Source organism: Thalassophryne amazonica, chromosome 2 (assembly GCF_902500255.1).
Source record: "Thalassophryne amazonica chromosome 2, fThaAma1.1, whole genome shotgun sequence".
Lineage (NCBI taxonomy): Eukaryota > Metazoa > Chordata > Actinopteri > Batrachoidiformes > Batrachoididae > Thalassophryne > Thalassophryne amazonica.
The window spans coordinates 136797059-136816467 of record NC_047104.1 but is presented as its reverse complement, the minus strand read 5'-3'; positions in this window follow the sequence as shown (position 1 = coordinate 136816467).

Sequence of the window (19409 nt, the reverse complement as noted above, 5' to 3'; positions counted from 1 at the left end):
TTGTCCATTCGTCTTTGCAGCACCTCTCAAGCTGCATCAGGTTGGATGAGGAGTGTTGGTGCACAACCATTTTCAGATCTCTCCAGTGATGGTCAATCAGATTCAGGTCTGGGCTCTGGCTGGGCCACTCAAGGACATTCACAGAGTTGTCCTGAAGCCACTCCTTTGATATCTTGGCTGTGTGCTTAGGGTCATTGTACTGCTGAAAGATGAACCGTCAGTCTGAGGTCAAGAGTGCCCTGGAGCAGATTCTCATCCACACATTAAATTTTGCAGAGTAAAATATACTCTGTCAGGACTACATTTGGTCCCAGTCCAAATACAGTTAAATATACTCTATCACAGTGCAAAATCAATTCTATTACAGCGTAAAATCAACTCTATCATGTTGTGAATAACTCTTATTGGAGTTGAAAAACTTAATTTGACAAGATGGCAGAGCTGATTTCACTTTATAATAGAGTGTGCTCACCATTCCTGTTTAATTCCTGTTATAAGGAGCAGAAAATACAATAATTATCATTGTTCATGGACGATGCCCATGGAAGTAAACAAGGAATTAATGAAATGACATGAATGAAATGAAATGAAATAACATAAAACATCCCTCCTTCCATCCCTCATGCATGCAGTGACCAGAGGTCAGGTCAGTGAAGTTCACGGCTGCTGCAGGCCACCTACCTGGAGCAGCTCTAACCCACATGGATGTGAGGCATCCATGCAGTCACATCACAAACACATCAGCCAGCCACATGGAGAGTCCAAGTGTCTAGCGGTCTCTGGCCACTTGGCGCACCGAAGGACACTGCGTAATGTGGACTATAACTTATATGGTGGATGTGACATTTGGCTCATCACCTGGCTGATCACAAGATCAGATGGATATTCTCACATGGGCCAGCCTGGCTGATGATGGCTGCTGTATGTGCTGAGGTGCAGCTGTACGTGTTTTTATTTTTCTCCATGTCATGAGGGTCTGCCGACACATGTGCATCACTGTGGCTTGTAGAGGGGTGGATGTTCTACATGGCACGATATGTGTTCTCCGGCTTTGATTTGCGATGACACAGTGGTCAGGTGTGACATGATCTGAGGTGCACGTACTACACAAGCTGGAAATGCAATTGCAATGCATTATTTTAGAAACACACATAATGATGACAGCAACCTTGCAATCATTAGGCTGAGTGGGGTGTGATGGGGCAGGGAATGGCATGGGATGTCTTTCAATGGTGTTGCCCAAAGGCACTGCAAGGTTTTAATCTGGCGCTGGACAGGGGTTTTTAAACTGGGCTACTTTAAATTGAGCTCAAGTTCTTTGGGAGTAAGAAAAGCAAAAATGCAAGTACTGAGGTATTCTTTTATTTTTAATTGCACACTCAGAAACCAGGGTGTATACAGCAAGTTGTGGCTCATCAACAAATTGACAGAATCCAACCCAAATGCCTCTTCGTGAAACATCAAAAGGATTTGTGGTATGTTCTGCTACTGATGTTCGGCCAACGTTTCATTCAGAGACGCACAGTCAAGGGCGCCACAAGAGTTGGGAGGCAGGGGGCGAAAGCAAGGGGAAGGGAGTGGTTTTGGCACAAGCATCACAGTGTCAAAGCTTTCAAGTCCTTCCTCCACATTTGAGTGCGTGAAAATACCAGAAAAACCTCAACCACACTTCTCTTTGCAAAAGATCTGTCAGAGGCTTCAAGCGATTTCTCCGCTGAATTTTCATGACATGACAAACAGTGCAGACGGACAAGTCATTCAAAGAAAGAAAAAAAAACCTATTCAGTAAATAATCATGTGTAATAGCTACACTTTCTATTTGCAACATACAGCATGTACACACCCATACTCACACCCAAACATGTCTGCCATTAGTGGATGAAAGCTTCTGTGAGGAATTCTCCTTTCTCTCCTTTTTGCCTCTTCCTTCCTCTGGGAGGACAGTCATTAATTCCTACTTGACCTGTCTGGTTTCCATATTCATAAGGAGATGGAGAAGATGGATTTGCCCTGATGTTCCTCTTTCTTAACTTAATTTTCACTCTCTTTCTTCCATCCCCCTCAGCCTTCCCAGCAGGGGGTGAGGGTGACAGACAGCACAGCTCCTCCAGTCACGCTTTCACCAGTCAGTGCATGTCAATGCTCAACACCAGCAGGGAGCAACACAATGTCTCTCTCATATGCCATGATGCCTCCCTGTCACTCACATTTGGTAACTTTGTCATATATGGTAATAGCTCTCTTGTTTTCTTCTGGTGTGGGACACTAGTGTATAAACTGAAAATCATTGTTTTGTTGTCTCAGACAGGTATCATCTTGATGCAGATATGTGTTACTGCTTGCTGAAATTTTAATTCAAACATCAACAGCATAAGCAGGAACCACAGAGAGGATAAATGAAAATTATTTGACCTAAAAAGTAGAGTTTGACCGATATATCAATGATATGTGCCTTTCACAAACATGTTGGCATCAGCACGATTTTTGCCTACAAGAAAACTTTTATTTCCCAAATAAGTAATGCAGAAAAACAATTGCTCTGTTGGAAATGGTGCCATTACATACTGTAGTTTGTCAAGCAGAGATTGCTCCAACAATGTTCTTTACAATTCTGTCAATCATAGCTGACACCCCCATCACAACTTGGTCATATTAGCTACAAGAGACAGAGGCAAAGCGACTAGCTACCATTCATTTTCACTCAGAGTGGGCATTTTACAGCGACAAGTTGACTGGTCAATATGCCGCCAACTAAGCAGGGCTACAATAGACAAGAAATCTATTTTATCCAAATGTTGAGTGATGTAACATGGCGATAACCAATTTGAGTGAAGGCAGTTTGACATACATGAATGGGTTGTTGGTTATCTTTATAGTTATTTGTAATAAAGTTCATGTTTAAACATTAAAGCTGAATTATTAACAAGGAATCATTCCCGGTTGTGGGTGGTAGAGTATGTGCAAGAGTATGGTGAGTTCCATATAAATGCTAAACCTCAGAGATGCACTAGTTAGAGTTGCACATGTGCACAACCATGGCAGGATGACGCAGGGTTGCCACTTCCTTTCCTCGTTGCCTTATATCTTCCCCAACTATTAGTCAGATACACATTTTAATGCTAGGTGGGCAGCAGAGGGGCATTGGGTGCCAGTTAAAGCCAGCAGTCAAACCAGCAACCTTCTGCACAGAAGGCCAGTACTCAAACTACTGAGCCATCACAACACTACAAGGAGAGATCTCACAGGACTAATTGCCAACCCCAGACAGTTAAATTTTGAAGTTAAAAGAAACAAAATAAACTATAATTAAAGTGATCCAAAATATCAGCGATGATATTAACCAGCTGCCATGGATTGTAGAAAGGCTCTATTTTGATCGCAGATTTAAAACAATTAATTAGTTGATCTATTTGGTTCACGTTGTTATTTAAGCTACAGGAAATACTGCAAAGGTCCCGCAAATTCTCAGGGTGTCCCATTTGATCAAATCAGCTGCTTTAAAAATCAATACAGACTTTAAGGAACCACTGCTGATATTCAAGCATGTGTTTGTTGAGTACTTGCACAACTAGGATGTAGTCAGGTTGCCTTCTTGGGTGCAAAGCCAGACTCATTGGGTCAATGAGCAGCTATTAACTAGAAATAAATCCTGGTAAGTACAATCCTTGCAAGCACATTTCCTGGTATAGAGAGCAAAGTAAACACGTAAATTTATTGCAAGCCAAGCAGTTCTTCATTCTTTACCATAGTGGGATAACAAGTCCTTTCTTTGAGTCTATAACCCAATCAGCCTTACTCAACTGGGTGTCGCACAGATTTGCGGAAAGTAGTGGCTTAAGTCCCTTTGTTTGTGAAGAAACATTTACTGACCTTGACTTTGAGATCATTGCGGAATCAATGGATACCTTCACTGCAGCACTTCAGAAGCTGAGTGAAGAATCAGAATGCTTGGGATTGTGATAATCCTTGAGTTGGCCATCAGAAGTGTGTTTCTATGCAGTGAAAGTGTAGGAGATCAAATCACATCAAATCAAATCAACTTTATTTATATAGTGCCAAATCACAACAAACAGCTGCCCCAAGGCACTTTATATTGTAAGGCAAGGCCATACAATAATTACGTAAAAACCCCAACGGTCAAAACGACCCCCTGTGAGCAAGCACTTGGCGATGATTCAAACCACCGCAGCGCAGTGCCTTTAATACCTATGGCATGCTCTAATCTCTGTAATAAAATTTTATGGTCAACAGTATCAAAAGCAGCACTGAGGTCTAACAGAACAAGCACAGAGATGAGTCCACTGTCTGAGGCCATACGAAGATCATTTGTAACCTTCACTAATGCTGTTTCTGTACTATGATGAATTCTAAAACCTGACTGAAACTCTTCAAATAGACCATTCCTCTGCAGATGATCAGTTAGCTGTTTTACAACTACCCTTTCAAGAATTTTTGAGAGAAAAGGAAGGTTGGAGATTGGCCTATAATTAGCTAAGATAGCTGGGTCAAGTCAATCAATCAATCAATCAATTTTATTTATATAGCGCCAAATCACAAACCCCAAATTTATGTTGCTGTGAAAGGGAGCTAAAATCCATTTTGCACAATATCCCTTTGAAGGTGTAAATTGAATATGCAGGGAGTTTAGAGTATTTTACAGTGGCAATTATGAATGAAAAGTGTTAAATTTTGTCAACAAAGGTGGTAATGAGCGCCATCTCACTGCAGCCTAAGCAGCAGTCTACAACCCCAATTCCAATGAAGTTGGGACGTTGTGTAAAATGTAAATAAAAACAGAATACAATGATTTGCAAATCCTCTTCAACCTATATTCAATTGACTACACCACAAAGACAAGATACGAGCGTAGTTAATGTTCAAAGTGATAAACTTTATTGTTTTTGTGCAAATATTTGCTCATTTTGAAATGGATGCCTGCAACACGTTTCAAAAAAGCTTGGACAGTGGTATGTTTACCACTGTGTTAAATCACCTTTCTTTCTAAAATAAATCAGTAAGCATTTGGGAACTGAGGACACTAATTGTTGAAGCTTTGTAGGTGGAATTCTTTCCCACTCTTGCTTGATGTACAATTCGGTTGTTCAACAGTCTGGTTTTCGGCCTTGCCTGTTGTGTGGTGGGGGGGTGTGGCTGGACATTTTGGTGTTCTTTTCTTTTCTTTGCTCTCCAGGTGGTATGAAAACTGATTTGTCTGTGGAGAAGGTGCTGGCAGAAGAGTCCTTCACCCTCATCAACAGTATGTGCAGCACCTGTGAATGGTGCTCACATGCAACCTTAAAGACTTTCAGCTGAAGCAGATAATTAGATGGCGTTCTGCATTTAAGCCATGTGTGATTCAAGCAGAATTGCCGGGAACTCGACCTTGTGATGTTCGTTTGTGAGACGCTGAGGACCGCGCCTGGGTTTGACACATCGTGCCTGTGAAAGCAGGAAGGGGAGGGACACATGCTGTCAGCCACACATCAAGGTGATACTTGTTTGACTACTTGTTGATAGTAACTTGGTATTTGTTACGCAGTATATTTGAATTGTGATGAGAATGTGCAGCTCGCTTCTCACTGTGTGGCGTGCGGACAACTGATCCTCCCCTGTTGTGAGAAGCTGCTCATTACATAAAGCTTAAATACAGACCTGAATGTGTTGCTGATAGTGTGTGCCTTTTGAAGGATATTGCTTGTAACTGCCTGACTTACCTCACCTCTTCTATCCTTCGCAGAGAGTCGGTTTGTCGTGTCCACCTGGGGGGTGTTTGGCGGTAAACAGTGAGTCCAGAAGCGCCGGGCTTCGATCCGTTTAGGCGCTGGAGAGCGTGCCAGCCTTCACTCCACCAGACTGACGCATCTTTTGTTCATCACTTTATTATGCACCAGAGGGTGAATTAATAAATTGTTTTATTATTGGAAACCGCTTTCTGGTTATTTAGCGCTGGGTCCGTCAGACGCAGGTTCGCTCCTCAACCCGCGTCGACACATAACATTGCCGCTTACATGTAGAAAGTTCTCCAGATTCTCTGAATCTTCTGATTATATTATGGACTGTAGATGATGGAATCCCTAAATTCCTTGCAATTGAAGGTTACCCAATCATGACACTCACCCTATTTCCAATTAGATGTTCTTTGAGCATTCAACAACCTTCCCAGTCTTTTGTTGCCCTGTCCCAACTTTTTTGAAACGTGTTGCAGGTATCTATTTAAAAATTAGCAAATATTTGCACAAAACAAAAAGTATATCAGTTTGAACATTAAATCTCTTGTCTTTGTGGTGTATCCAATTTAATATAGGTTGAAAAGGATTTGCAAATCATTGTATTCTGTTTTTATTTACATTTTACACAACATCTCAACTTCATTGGAATTGGGGTTGTATCTTGAAAACACTCCTACTGCAAAAAGCCATCAATGGCTTAGAGTTGCCAAAAAGTGACATTACTATTATGGAATCTGACAGTTCACAATATGTTTCAATGGGTTTCTTGCCTTTGCACAGAGGTCAATATCTTGTGCATGATAATAACCGAGGCTAAAAACTGCTGCTCTGCCACAACCCGACTTTGCAGACTCAATACCTTTCATCTGCTCTCTGGTCTCGTAGGCTCCTCACACCAATCATCACAATTACAGTTCTCACCATCTATTTGTGGGCACATGAGAGGGGAAGCGCTGCTGATATACCTTCTTTATCACCGGCTTATTGGGATTCAGCCAGAGCCTGCACTCTCTCCGTGCTTTACAAGCAACCGCTAACCTCACATATCTTTTAAATAGCAGTAGTGTCTCAGTACACATAATGTACAGGTTATAACAAGTGTACAGGTATACACCACTTTTTTTCTCCTTGTAAGAACACAGAGGGATTTTCATAAAAATACCACAGCTTTTGCACATATCTCCTCATAGATGCAGATCCCCTTAACGAGACACATCGCTTCAGAGAGGCACAAAAACTGACATCCGCCCTGCCTAAAGTGATATTTTGGCAGACCTCAGCTGATAATAATGACCCTATACAGAGTTGCATCAGACTATTATAGCTCTAATGGGTCTCTGTCGCTGCACACTGTCTGTGGGTGTGTATGCAAACAGCCCTTATGTGTTTGAGTGAGTCTAAGGTTCCTGTGGGAGCTCCCTGTGCGTGCCTGCTCAATGCCATATCCAGGATGGATGGCAGCTCAATTGAATAAAGGGTCTCACTGCTGCACAATAGAGCCAATGTGCTGAATTTACAATGAGCTCTGGATTTACACCCCCGTTTGTGTGTCTGAATTAGCATTTCCAACCCTCTTTCCTCTGTGTGACCTCTCCATAAATGCTACAGGCGATAAATCTCCAAATCCCAGAGGGAAATGTTGGTTTTGTTACAGGGCAGTGTCCATGTTTTTGTGAACCGAAGCACAGGCCAAAAGTTTATGAAAGGAAAACAAAAGAAGGAAAGATGTGATTGTTAGTCAGGGTGATCAGATTAAACCTGCTTTCATAAAAGTGGGTTGCACTGGGCGTGGCTGGGTGGAGCTGCCGCCAAGCAAACCAGAAGGAATAACAAGTAGGTAGAAAATTGAAAGCAGAGGAACAGAGACAGCAAAGCGCAGGGGTGGTGGCCAAGTGGTTAATGTGCTTGGTTTCAGTGCAGAAGGTTCCGGGTTTAAATCCCACCCCTGCCACATTTCTCCATGTAATGTGGAGTTGCGTCAGGAAGGGCATCCGGCGTAAAACCTGTGCCAGTTCAACATGCAGATCCACCTTGGATTTGCTGTGGCGACCCCGAGTGCAAAAAGGGAGCAGCCCTAAGGGACTTACTAGGAACAGAGACAGCAAATTTTATTTTCTTTATGTCTAAATCATTGAGTCACTCTCTAAAATGATTCTGATTTTACATGTCCTTTAAGAAATAACAATCAATGGCTATGTTAGTTTAGATCTGATTTTTTTTGCACATCTGATTCAAATCTGATTTCCCTGAATGTTCACTTCATATTCAGCGGGTGAAATAAGTATTGAACATGTCACTATTTTAAATATATATAGTAAATATATTTCTAAATGTTCTACTGAGATGACATTTTTACAAGATGTCAGTAAGAACCCAAATAATCCACACATACAAAAAAAACCACAACAAAAAATCAAACCATAGCTGTCCTTAAATTAAGTTGTGTGTAATAATGTGAAATGACAGGAAAAAAGTATTAATACCTGAATAAAAGGAGGTGCAAAAAGATATGGAAAGCCAAGATGCCAGCTGAAATATATCAGAAAATAGAAAGCAATCCTGCCCCTTTCCAGGGCAACTATATAATAAATATACAATAAATATAATATCAGCGGGTTCGGTCCCAACTGATGGCCTGTAGAATGGTGTTTCATAACCAAGGTTTCACACAAGAAACATCTCATGACGGGCTCGGTCAAGGTCTTCACAACCTTGTTGTTGCTAGACATACTGATGGCATTGCTTACAGAAGAGTTGTCCAAGAGTGAAGGACCACTTGTGGAGACGTTCAGCAAGACCTGGAATTAGCAGGTACAATTGTTTCAAAAGAAAAAAATAAGTAATGCACTTAACTGCCATGGCCTGTATGCACGCTCAGCACACAAGACTCCATTGCTGGAAAAAAAACCTTTAAAGTTTGTCGCACAACTTTTAGAAAAGCCTGTGAAATAGTGGGAGAATACAGTTTGGTCAGATGAGACCAAAACTGAACTCTTTTAATGCCATAATACACACCATAAATGGTACTGCACATCACCCCAAAAACACAATACCAACACTGAAATTTGGAGGCAGGAACAGTGGTATACCTACAGCATTAAGAAAGTATTCACAGCCCTTCACTTTTGTGAGAATTTAGTTTCTCAAGGTCTGAGAGTCCTTCATGTGCCTTCTTGGCAAACTCCAGGCAGGTTGTCATGTGCTTTTGACTAAGGAGTGGCTTCTGTCTGGCCACTCTACCATAGAGGCCTGATTGATGGATTGCTGCAGAGATGGTTGTACTTCTGAAAGGTTCTCCTCTCTCGACAGGAATGCTGGAGCTCTGACAGAGTGACCATTGGGTTCTTGGTCACCTCCGTGACTAATCCCTTCTCCCCTAATCGCTCAGTTTAGAGGGATGGCCAGTTCTAGGAAGAGTCTTGGTGAATCCGAACTTCTTCCATTGATGGATGATGGAGGCCACTGTCGAAGAAGAAGAAGAAACTTTATATAGCACCTTTCACAGATAAAAATCACAAAGTGCTTCACAAAAGGTAAACAAAATACACAACCATGTTACAAAGCAGTGTTTAAGAGATCAATCAACTAAAAGCTTGACTAAACAAAAATGTCTTCAGCTGCCTTTTAAAAGAATCATAGAGATGGTCACACGAACGGACAGAGGAGATTATTCCATAGTTTAGGAGCCGTAGCTTGAAAGGATAAGTCTCCCTTGGTTTAAAAGTGGGTCTTCAGGTCCAAGGACTGAAGGGAGCAACCGGAGGTGTAGGGGCTCAACATATCTAGCACATATTTTGGGGCCTGACCATGCAAGGCTCTAAAAGTCAAAACCAGTGTCTGAATGTTTCAACCAAACCCACACAGAGCTCTGTGAGTTACAAAAGATGGATTAAAGAAGAATCCAAACTGGTGAACTTATATGTATTTATGCATTTATATTTTTAAGTTTATATGTTGTAAAATATTTGACACAAGGTCTGTTGTCCGATACTGGAAAAAAATGTGTGCATGCATGCTCACACAAACATGCACACACACAGAGTGAGTGTGTGTGTGTGTGTGTGTGAGAGAGAGAGAGAGAGAGAGAGAGAGAGAGAGAGAGAGAGAGAGAGAAGTCCAAACTGAATGTGCACTGTGCGCCATAGAAAATGCAGTGTGTAATAAAAGACTTGAACAATCACAAATGATGTGGAAAGGTGTAGCAGCTGAAACACTGCCAGGTGTAACTACACAAAAACCTGACACCTGGGTGTGTGTGTGATGCACAAGTCCAATGCGACATGCAGTGTGTTTCAGGAGTGTGGTACCAGGAATCTGATGTGAGCGTTCAAACCAAAACAAATTTGCAAAAATGCAATTTGAATCACATTTCAAACCACCTCCGAAATGGATTTGAAGAAAAAAAAGTATGTCATATGACTTTTGACTATTGAGACTTGCAGCACGGATCAAATTCAAAATGCATAAACACATAAACCAGACTTTTACTGCCAATCTGAACAAGTCACTCTCACCAAAAGCACAGAAACTACCAGCAAAACGCAAGTCCACGGTCTTCAACTACAAGGGCCGATTGAGAAGTTTTGACCAAAATTGACCAAAATGAATCAAAATTTTACACATTCTCAAGAAATGTTAGTTTCTCAGAATGCAAAAGATGGGGAACCACGCCCTGCTTTTTCTGGGTCAGGCTCAAAACTTCTCAATTGCCACTTGTACTAATGAATAAATTAGAAGTAGTCCAATGTTCATTTCTCAGTTTGATTTAGGAAATAAAACATTGCCTTAAGGTAAAGTTTTTGAAGCATGAACTATTAGGATGTAGCATTAGTTCTAAATAATCATTCAGCACCACTCCATCTATTTTGTTTGTGTTGTCCCACTAAGTTAGCCTGTATTTCGTCAATGTGCTGTGCTAATGTAACACTCACTAAAGGTGCAATGAATGACTCCATGATCCTCCATGTGTGATTTGTAGTAAATTTGTGAGTGACATGGGTGCTGACTCCACATGCAGTAAGTGATCATCAATGGATCTGACTCTGATTTGTACTGAGAAGGAAGTACTTCCTCAGACAGCTCAGGAAGTTCAACCTGCCCCAAGAACTGCTCATCATCTTTTACACTCCATCATCCAGTCTGTCCTGTGCATCTCCATCTCTGTTTGGTTTCCACCTGCCGCCAAACATGACAGGCACAGACTTCAACAATCTGTAAGGTCTGCGGAAAAAATCATTGGAGCCAGCCTGCCCTCCATCCAAGACTTATACTGGTCCAGGACCAGGAAGCGAGCTTGTAACATCTCTGCAGACCCCTCACACCCTGGACCCACACTGTTTAAACTCCTCCCCACTGGTTGCCATTACAAAACAACCAGACAAAGGAACAGTTTCTTTTCACAGACCATCACACTGATGACCAATTTTCTCCTTTGCACACATTTTCATTGCACATTTTTACTGTGAATTATTTAGTTTTTAGTGTATATTTATACATGCTCATACACAGAGAGTGCAGCTCAAACCGGAGACAAATGCCTTGTATTCTTATAGATATTTGGCAAATAAAGGCTATTCTGATTCTGATTCTGAATGAGACCACAGGATCGTGACTCATGAGTGAGTAATGAGATCCGGTTGAATGATCCAAGTGAATCGTGACTCTCTCAACTCTAGGATACAGGACTAATTTAAGGGTGAGATATAAGGTTACAGTCAGCGTTTCCTTCTGAGCTGAAAGACAAAAAAACAAGATGAATCTGACAGTCTGTCAAGGACCATGCAGGTGAACATGGAGGGCTAGCATCCAAACTCTGAAGCGCACATGCTTAATATTCATTACATCTGGGCTCGTGCCAAGCAGCAGTCACAGCTGACGTCTTTGTTTAAAGTTTCAGCAGCTGAGATGCTGAAATTTGCTATAAACCTGAGAGAGAAAGAGAGAGACGGGGGGATAAGGGAGAGAAAGAGAGAGGCAGTATTCTAAAAGAGCCTCTGCACCAACGTTGCGGAAACAACGAAACAATGCTAATTCCACACCTGCCATCATTATGCTGCTGATTTCCCCTGCTTCCCCACATTCTCGGCAACAATATACCCACAAAAGGCTAATTGCATGCTGCAAAAACCTCTAAAGACGTGTACGTCTGTCTCTGAGGCAGGATGCTCATTTTGACTTCGCAGAGAGAGGAAATCTGTCAATTGGCTGTAATAATAATGATGATAATGCTGCATATCAGCGCGTGTTATCTTCGTACATAGAACTGGAAGCTCTCAGCGTGATTGTCACTTATGAAACAAGTGACCAAGACAATGTGAGGATCAGTTTGTCTCAGTGTGTTTCAAGTGTGAACGCTGCCCAAATTCCTTATCGCTTCAGAACACAGAAACTCCCTGACTGCTTTGGCCAGAGATGCTTTCATTATTTGCTTATGAATCAGTTTTTTTGTTGTTTTATTTATTTACTTTTAATGGAGGGGGGGGGGGGAGTGAAAAATGTGGCATTATCCGAGGAGTGCTACATACTCGTGCTGTGTGATTTCTTAGCCGGAAAATGCTGGCGAGTGTTCTCGCATGTGCACAAAAGAGCAGGTTGATCTGAGAACACTTCTCCGCTCCTCGTCACTCGTCGTCCTTTATTTTCAGTTGACTCTGCTGGCCTTCCACCAGCCACACCTCAGCCTACACACCTACTTTTTATCTCGTCGACACCCTCGATCAGATTCGAGTCACCTTTCCTTTCTTTTGTCTCATTTGCTTTCTTCCTCCTGAGTGCGCATTTTCCTGTCCGATAAAGCCGAAGAGGTGAACGCAGGGGGCGTCGCTCGCTGTCCGCCACTCTCTCCGTCTCTGTCCTCTTTACTCCTCTGTTTGCTATCTCTTATGACTAGCTCGTGCGCAGACTGACGAACAGCCAATCTATATTCAGAGGAGAATACTGGAGCTTAGTGAAAGTGAAGGCAAGGAGATAGAGTCCTGTGAAATGTAAACAGGAAGACATTGATTAGCTTTCAGAACTCTGCTGAGCGTGGGTTGGTCCATGTGTCCGTATGTCAGTCCATTACTTTGTCCGCCTATCGATGACTGTTGACCCCTTGTTTTCACCGACTCTGCAAGTGTCAGTCTTGCAGGCTTTAGGAGATGCATTCCTCAAACATGCCCATGAGGTTGCAAAAGAGATTTATCTCCTTTAATAATTAATGTCCAGAAATGAGAAACAGTATTTACATTTGCTGGACCAGCTCTGCATCTGTCACTGTTGTCATCCTGACTTATGTGTTGCTTTTCTTTCCTATGGGTCTTTTCACATTGGGTACCTATGACTTCAAGGACAATCTAATCAGGTTGCAATTGGCAGTGCTGCAGGACTGCAGTTTTTGCCTCTCGTTTCTTATTTCATTGACTTATGGTTGTGATGGCTGGCAGCCTATCAATGCAGAGTAATTACAATACGCCACTGCGAGGTTGAATAATTGATGTGCTTTTTTGGAGCTGATATATGCTGAAAAACCTATCTGCCTAGAGTCCCGTGAGTAGTTTATCATTGGGTGATGGAGGGGAGAATGCAGCCTGACTGCCAATGCTTAGTGCTGTAATAGTTATGCAGGTTTGGGTCTGTAACCACCAGTTACATTGGGAGATGTATGTTGCAGCTTAGCTATCAGGTTTAGCCAGGCCCAAGATCAATACATGAAAGAGGAAAAATGCCAAGGAAGAGATGCTCTGAAGCCCTAGGACTGTCATTACAGACAGCAGTTTTTACAATGCACGATGCATCCATGCTGAACCTGAATAGTATTTTGAGAACTTGATGCTTTCCGAATAAACTGAGACAAGACCCGGTGACACCCCGCAAGTACTACGCTTCATCCGAGATTCCAGAATTACTGTTTATTTGATGCACTCATCCCAGTGGTACCCATGAGACCAAGTATAATTGCCGTAGGTCAGTTGTTACGGTCCAATTCTCACAACCTTTCACTAATACTGGAAGCACCAGATCCCTGAAGACTTGGACTTTTCTTCCCAAGCTAAGATGTCAGTATTTCCAAAACACATCTGTTAAGTGACATCATGATTACACAAGGGTTTCGACTTATCTGAATCTCATAGACCAAGCTCCCAGAGACACAAATGTCACTGCTGAGAGAAGTGAATGTCTTAACAAATTTGGTACTTTGACCTTAGACAGATGGATACACCTCTGATGCTGAGGGCAGGAGGTCATAGAAAGCATTAATCTTAATCTGAACCAGGATACTGTCAAACCCGGATATGTTGAGTCCTCACATAGCTTTTCAAGTGCTTCAATCAGGGAATGCACTGATTGCACAAAGATCAGTGCATCTTCCACAAAGTAAAGGTCGTGAATCAATAAATGCACCCAAGAGGTCACCCAAGAGGCTCTACCTCCACACTGCACAGTAAGTCCACTGCGATGTCCAGTGATGTACTTGGGATACTGCAAATCCTCAGGATATCCCATATAGTAGCCATATCAACAAAATTAAGTGCTTTGCAAAAATCTACACAAGTCTCAAATTAGTAAGTCCCTTCAGGGGACCTTTTTCCATGGGGTCACCATAGCAGATCCAAGGTGGATCTGCATGTTAATTTGGCACAAATTTAAGCCTGCTGTTATTACTGGATGAGGTTATGTTTTTGCCCCAGTTTGTCTGTCTGTCTGTTTATTTGTTTGTCTGTTTGTGAACAACCTGGAGCCCACAATTTTTCATATGTCGTTATGAAGTTTTTACTGAAGATTCATATCCTGATAGGCAAGAACTGATTCATTTTTCAAAGTCATAATTCAAAAGTCAATGTCAGGAAAAATGTTGGAAAATTGGAAAAAATCCCTATTTTTCACATTGAACAAATTTTCAAAAATTCATAACTCAAAATTATTATCAAAAAAGATTTCTTTCACATTTGAAAGCATAATGCAGGATGGTATCCTTTACCGACAGACAAAGTTTGATCCAGATCTGATCCAGATTATAGATTTTATGGCCATTTAAATTTACCATTGAAAACCCCATTTCATGTATATTTTACATCATATCTTAATCAGACGTGCCCCGATCACTCTCATATTTGAAAGTGAGGTGCAGACTGGCACTTGCTATCACCTGACAAAGTTTGATCCAGATCTGATCTGGATTGCGTCCATTTGAATTTAATATTGAAAAGTCTATTTGGTGTACATTTTGCATTATAACTCAAACAAAAGTGTCACAATCACTCTCATTGTTCTGTTATAGATTTACCTACACCATCAAAATTGGATGGTGGTTTCAATTTTATGCCTGTTTGTCTGTGTTCCAATTATCAGTTGAAAACCAAGCATCCAAAAGCAATGACAAATTGTGCATAGCAAAGATAAATAATGTTCTGTGAAAATGATCTGAAAACAAATTCAGAAACTGAAAAAGCTGAAAAAAACTGACACCACAAAAAACCTTGATTCAAGTGCATAAATACATACTCCTGACATTTGATCATATCTAATTTAACTTATGAAAAGCCACTTCTAACAAGACGTTGACCTTGAAAACCTTTTCCACTTGCAGAGCTAGGAGGTCCATGTTTCACTTCTTTTGAGTGAAACCAGACTGCTCTGGACAGAAAGTAGGTGGCGCTGCATTCAGTTGAGAATGAGGCTAATATTGAGAATGGGAATGCGAAAGTACGTTCCCTGTCAAGGACTGTGGTGAAATAGTTGCTGCAATCCAGGCTATGACCCCTTCCTTTCCAGAGAGAAAAGGTGTCTTTTCTTCCAGTATGTTGGGGTGATAGATGTACAACAGCAATGGTTGCTTGTAATACCAGGAGAATAGCAAGTCTTCCAACCTGAAGTTCAGTCTGAAACCATAAATCCCTGCAGTTTTATTTGTTATCAAATTCACCAAGATTTGTTGGTGTCACAACTGAAGATTTCAGAAGTACATATCATCCTGACGCACCTGCTCAAAGTAGTAGACAACTGGAGAGTACAGCAAAGTCATCTGTCAAGAAGGTGCCAAGGCTTGCCATGATGGTGGTGCTTCAAGGCATGGGTTTGTATGTAATACTTCTATTCCTTTGGATGTAGGCAGGGGGTCACTAGACTAAAAATGGTACACTCCTCTCACAAATCTCTACTTGTCTACCCTCAGTGTAATCACAGCCTAGAATTGCCACAAAGCCTGCACTTTGACTCTTTGGGTACAAAGTGCCTTCTGAAACACCTGTCACAATGCAGAACCTGGCAGCTTTCAGGGTTTTGTCACAAAAACCGCATTGTGTTTCCACATCCTTCACTCAGATTGCATCCAAACTTCTATGACACGGTCTGATCTTGACATCTACTTAACCCTCTGGGGCCGACGCCGTGGTATACAATGGCTGAGACCAAGGTTTACTAAATTATAAATAACTTTTTAATGATATGAGATAGAAACTTACTTTTTTTGCTGAAAAGTTAACTCAGCAGACTTTCGAGCCAGCCATCGGCCATCTTTGTACTCCTAATAGAAGCTGTGTGATGATGTGCTCAATGTGAGTGTCCAATCGGAACTGGTTCACCGTCACATGGTTTTCCAAAATTCAATGGTACGGCAGATTTACCTCACGTGATAAACCAAAGATCGTTTTCAGGAGTGATATCTTACTAGCTGGCCTGTTTGAATTAGGCCCCTAACTCCTCCAATGCGCCCTGCGCCATTATGCACAGCGAAAGTGAAAGCAGACGGAGAGCCTCACATGACAATCTCACGTTCTCAAACAGAGTGTGTAACTATCAGGACTGCTCCACTAGTTTGTATTTGAATGTTACCGGATTACTCTGTGGCTCTCTCCCTCTGGCATAAAGCACTGTTTACCATATCAATGGGGTGAGGGAGAGGGGCCGCTCCTCAGACTGTAGGAGCCAAAGTGTGAAATGAAAGCTGCTTGCAGAGTCAGAAGACTCCAAAACACAGTAGAAATATAAATTTGTGATGTAACCTTTGTGTAATAGCAGACAGAAATTGCTTTGAGGTGAAGACAAACAAAACCGCATAGACCATTTTGTATATATTGTTCAAAATGTGCATTTGTGTTCATTGTTTGAACTTTTTTGTTGTACAGTCTTTCACACAAGACCTCAAATTACCTTTATAAAGTGTCAAAATGGTTGTTTATTATAGTTTGCTGTGTGTTTTGAATAAATGCATGTGGAAAATTATTTTTTGCTTTACTTTTTCCTTTGTTATTTCTGATTGTAAACCTTTATTACACTTATAAAACACAACAAAAGCATACATATTATGAAAGAACAGGTTGTCCTGAAAAAAGAGACATAAAACTTGATTGTGGGATGCAGAGAGAGCTGTTAACAGCAATAATAAAACATTTATGCCAGGCGAGTGAACTGTCCAAAAAATGCCCTCAGACCCCAGAGGGTTAAAATAAGTTTGGCATGCAAAGGACATGGCAGTCTGTGGTTCTACTACTGAACCCTTTGGCCTGTGCTCAGAGTTGACAACCTGGACACTTCTATAGACAATGTCTCCAGGAATCTACTATGTCTTCTCATAAGAATATGATCAACCTCCTTAGCTACAGCACCAGTAGCATTGGTCCGTTGCCAAGTCATGCAAATCTGGATGGTGAAACCAGGATCCAGCAAAGTGTAACTCTTGACTTTTGGCACTCTGGGAGCTGAGTTGTTTTTACCATAGTTGCCAGATCTGTGGGGATCAAGACAGTAACCAGCCGTTTCAGTGCTTGTGTTCAGAACATCATGACAGTGTTAATAAAGCTGGATATAACTGAAGCTCTTTGAGTATGTGTACAGATGGTATCTGTGTTACTACAGCAGCTCGAATCTCCATTTGTACACAATGCTAGTAATCCTAACCCAAATAATATACACACCGAACATCATGTTGTTTCTCTCTACAACCTAGATAGCATGACATTTTTGCAAAAATTTACTTCAGCATCACAAATGTTTAAGGGAGTAAATTATTTACATGTCTACATATAGTGTTATTGTTGTACTCCACATTTAATGGTAGTATTATGTTTCTTTATATAGAGAAAAATTATCCCACTGATTTTTTTTTTTTTTTTAATTCTTAGAATCAGCACCAGTGATGCCGGTAACGCATTACTTAGTAACGCGTTACAAAGTAATGCGTTACTCTAATCTGACCACTTTTTTTTGTAACGAGTAATCTTACGCGTTAATATTTACAAATCAGTAATCAGATTAAAGTTACTTCTCCAAGTCACTGTGCATTACTATTATTTTTGCATTGTGGGTCGATAGCAGCATTAAACTTGGTCCGTGGGCAGGAGGTCGGGGTTCGACTGAACTGCTCACTTTAAGCGGGCTGTGCGCTTTTCATCCGCGGTTTTCTGCAGCAGCTCGTCCTCACCTCTTAAAGCACGGTGACAACAGCACACCTGCACCGAGCTTTACGAAGACATTTTTATGTTTTTTCCTCATTTATTTAGAATTCCGAGCTGAGCCGCTTTGTATCTGGTTGTTAAAAACAGCTGATCCTCCGTGACGCGTCAACAACTAACACTGTTTTCCACTCAAATGCACCTAAACACTCTTTCTGAGGACTGCATGATGTGAAAACGCAATAAAACTTTCTTACCTCTAAATCTGTTCATGTTTTCTGCATAAATAAATGTTATCCATTCTTTGTGCTCAAAGGCCAAAGCAGGGGCAAATCCAGATGGAATGGGGGCGTGGGGCAAGGATGTGCCCCCCCCACAACACCCCTAGATTAAAGGTCCAGTTTTGAAGCCTTTTTTTACTACAACTACTAATACTACTTATAATAATAATAATTTCGACAAGTAAAATGTTTAGAGAGAATTTAAATGTTAGAAAAATGTTAGAAAGAATTTAATAGTTACATTTATAAACAATGTAGTCTAGAAATTGCAAGTTTTACTGTTACAGTGCTGTCAACAGTTAAATATGAGATCAAGAAAGAGGTCTTTATTTTACTTTTTATAAAACAAGTATTTATTTTCATTGAAGTCAAGAAAGGGTGACAATAAAGTGAGTTTTGGCAAAACAAGTATCATTGTCATGTTGAGGTGGCAGAGGGTTGTTGTCGACAGCTGGGGAAAGTAACTAAAAAAGTAACTAGTAATCTAACTTAGTTACTTTTACAACTGAGTACTCAGTAAAGTAACTAAGTTACTTTTTCAAGGAGTAATCAGTAATCAGTAATTGGATTACTTTTTCAAAGTAACTGTGGCAACACTGATCAGCACTCACTGAACTACAAGGGGTGACTGAGGCGTTTTGAACATGACTCAGAAAAGTTTGGTGTGGTTCTCCATCTTTTGCATTCCGAGAAACAAACATTTCTCTACATTGTACCCAGTGAGTCAAAACTTCACACATTCTCGAAAAACGATGGTTTCTTAGAATGCAAAACATGGAGAACTGCACCCCACCTTTTCTGGGTCAGGCTCAAAACTTCTCAATTGTCCCTTGTATATGCAGTTTAAATAGATTTTTTAAAAGCAGTATAATTTCATCAATACCTGAGGTGTGGGTGTTGCTGAGGATCTGTTCATGGGGAGTCATGGAGTCTCATCCACTTCTTGCCACGGTGTCTGGGGCCATGCACAAGCACCAATGGGCCTTAGGACTTACTTACAAGACCCACCTTTTCTGATCGAGACTACT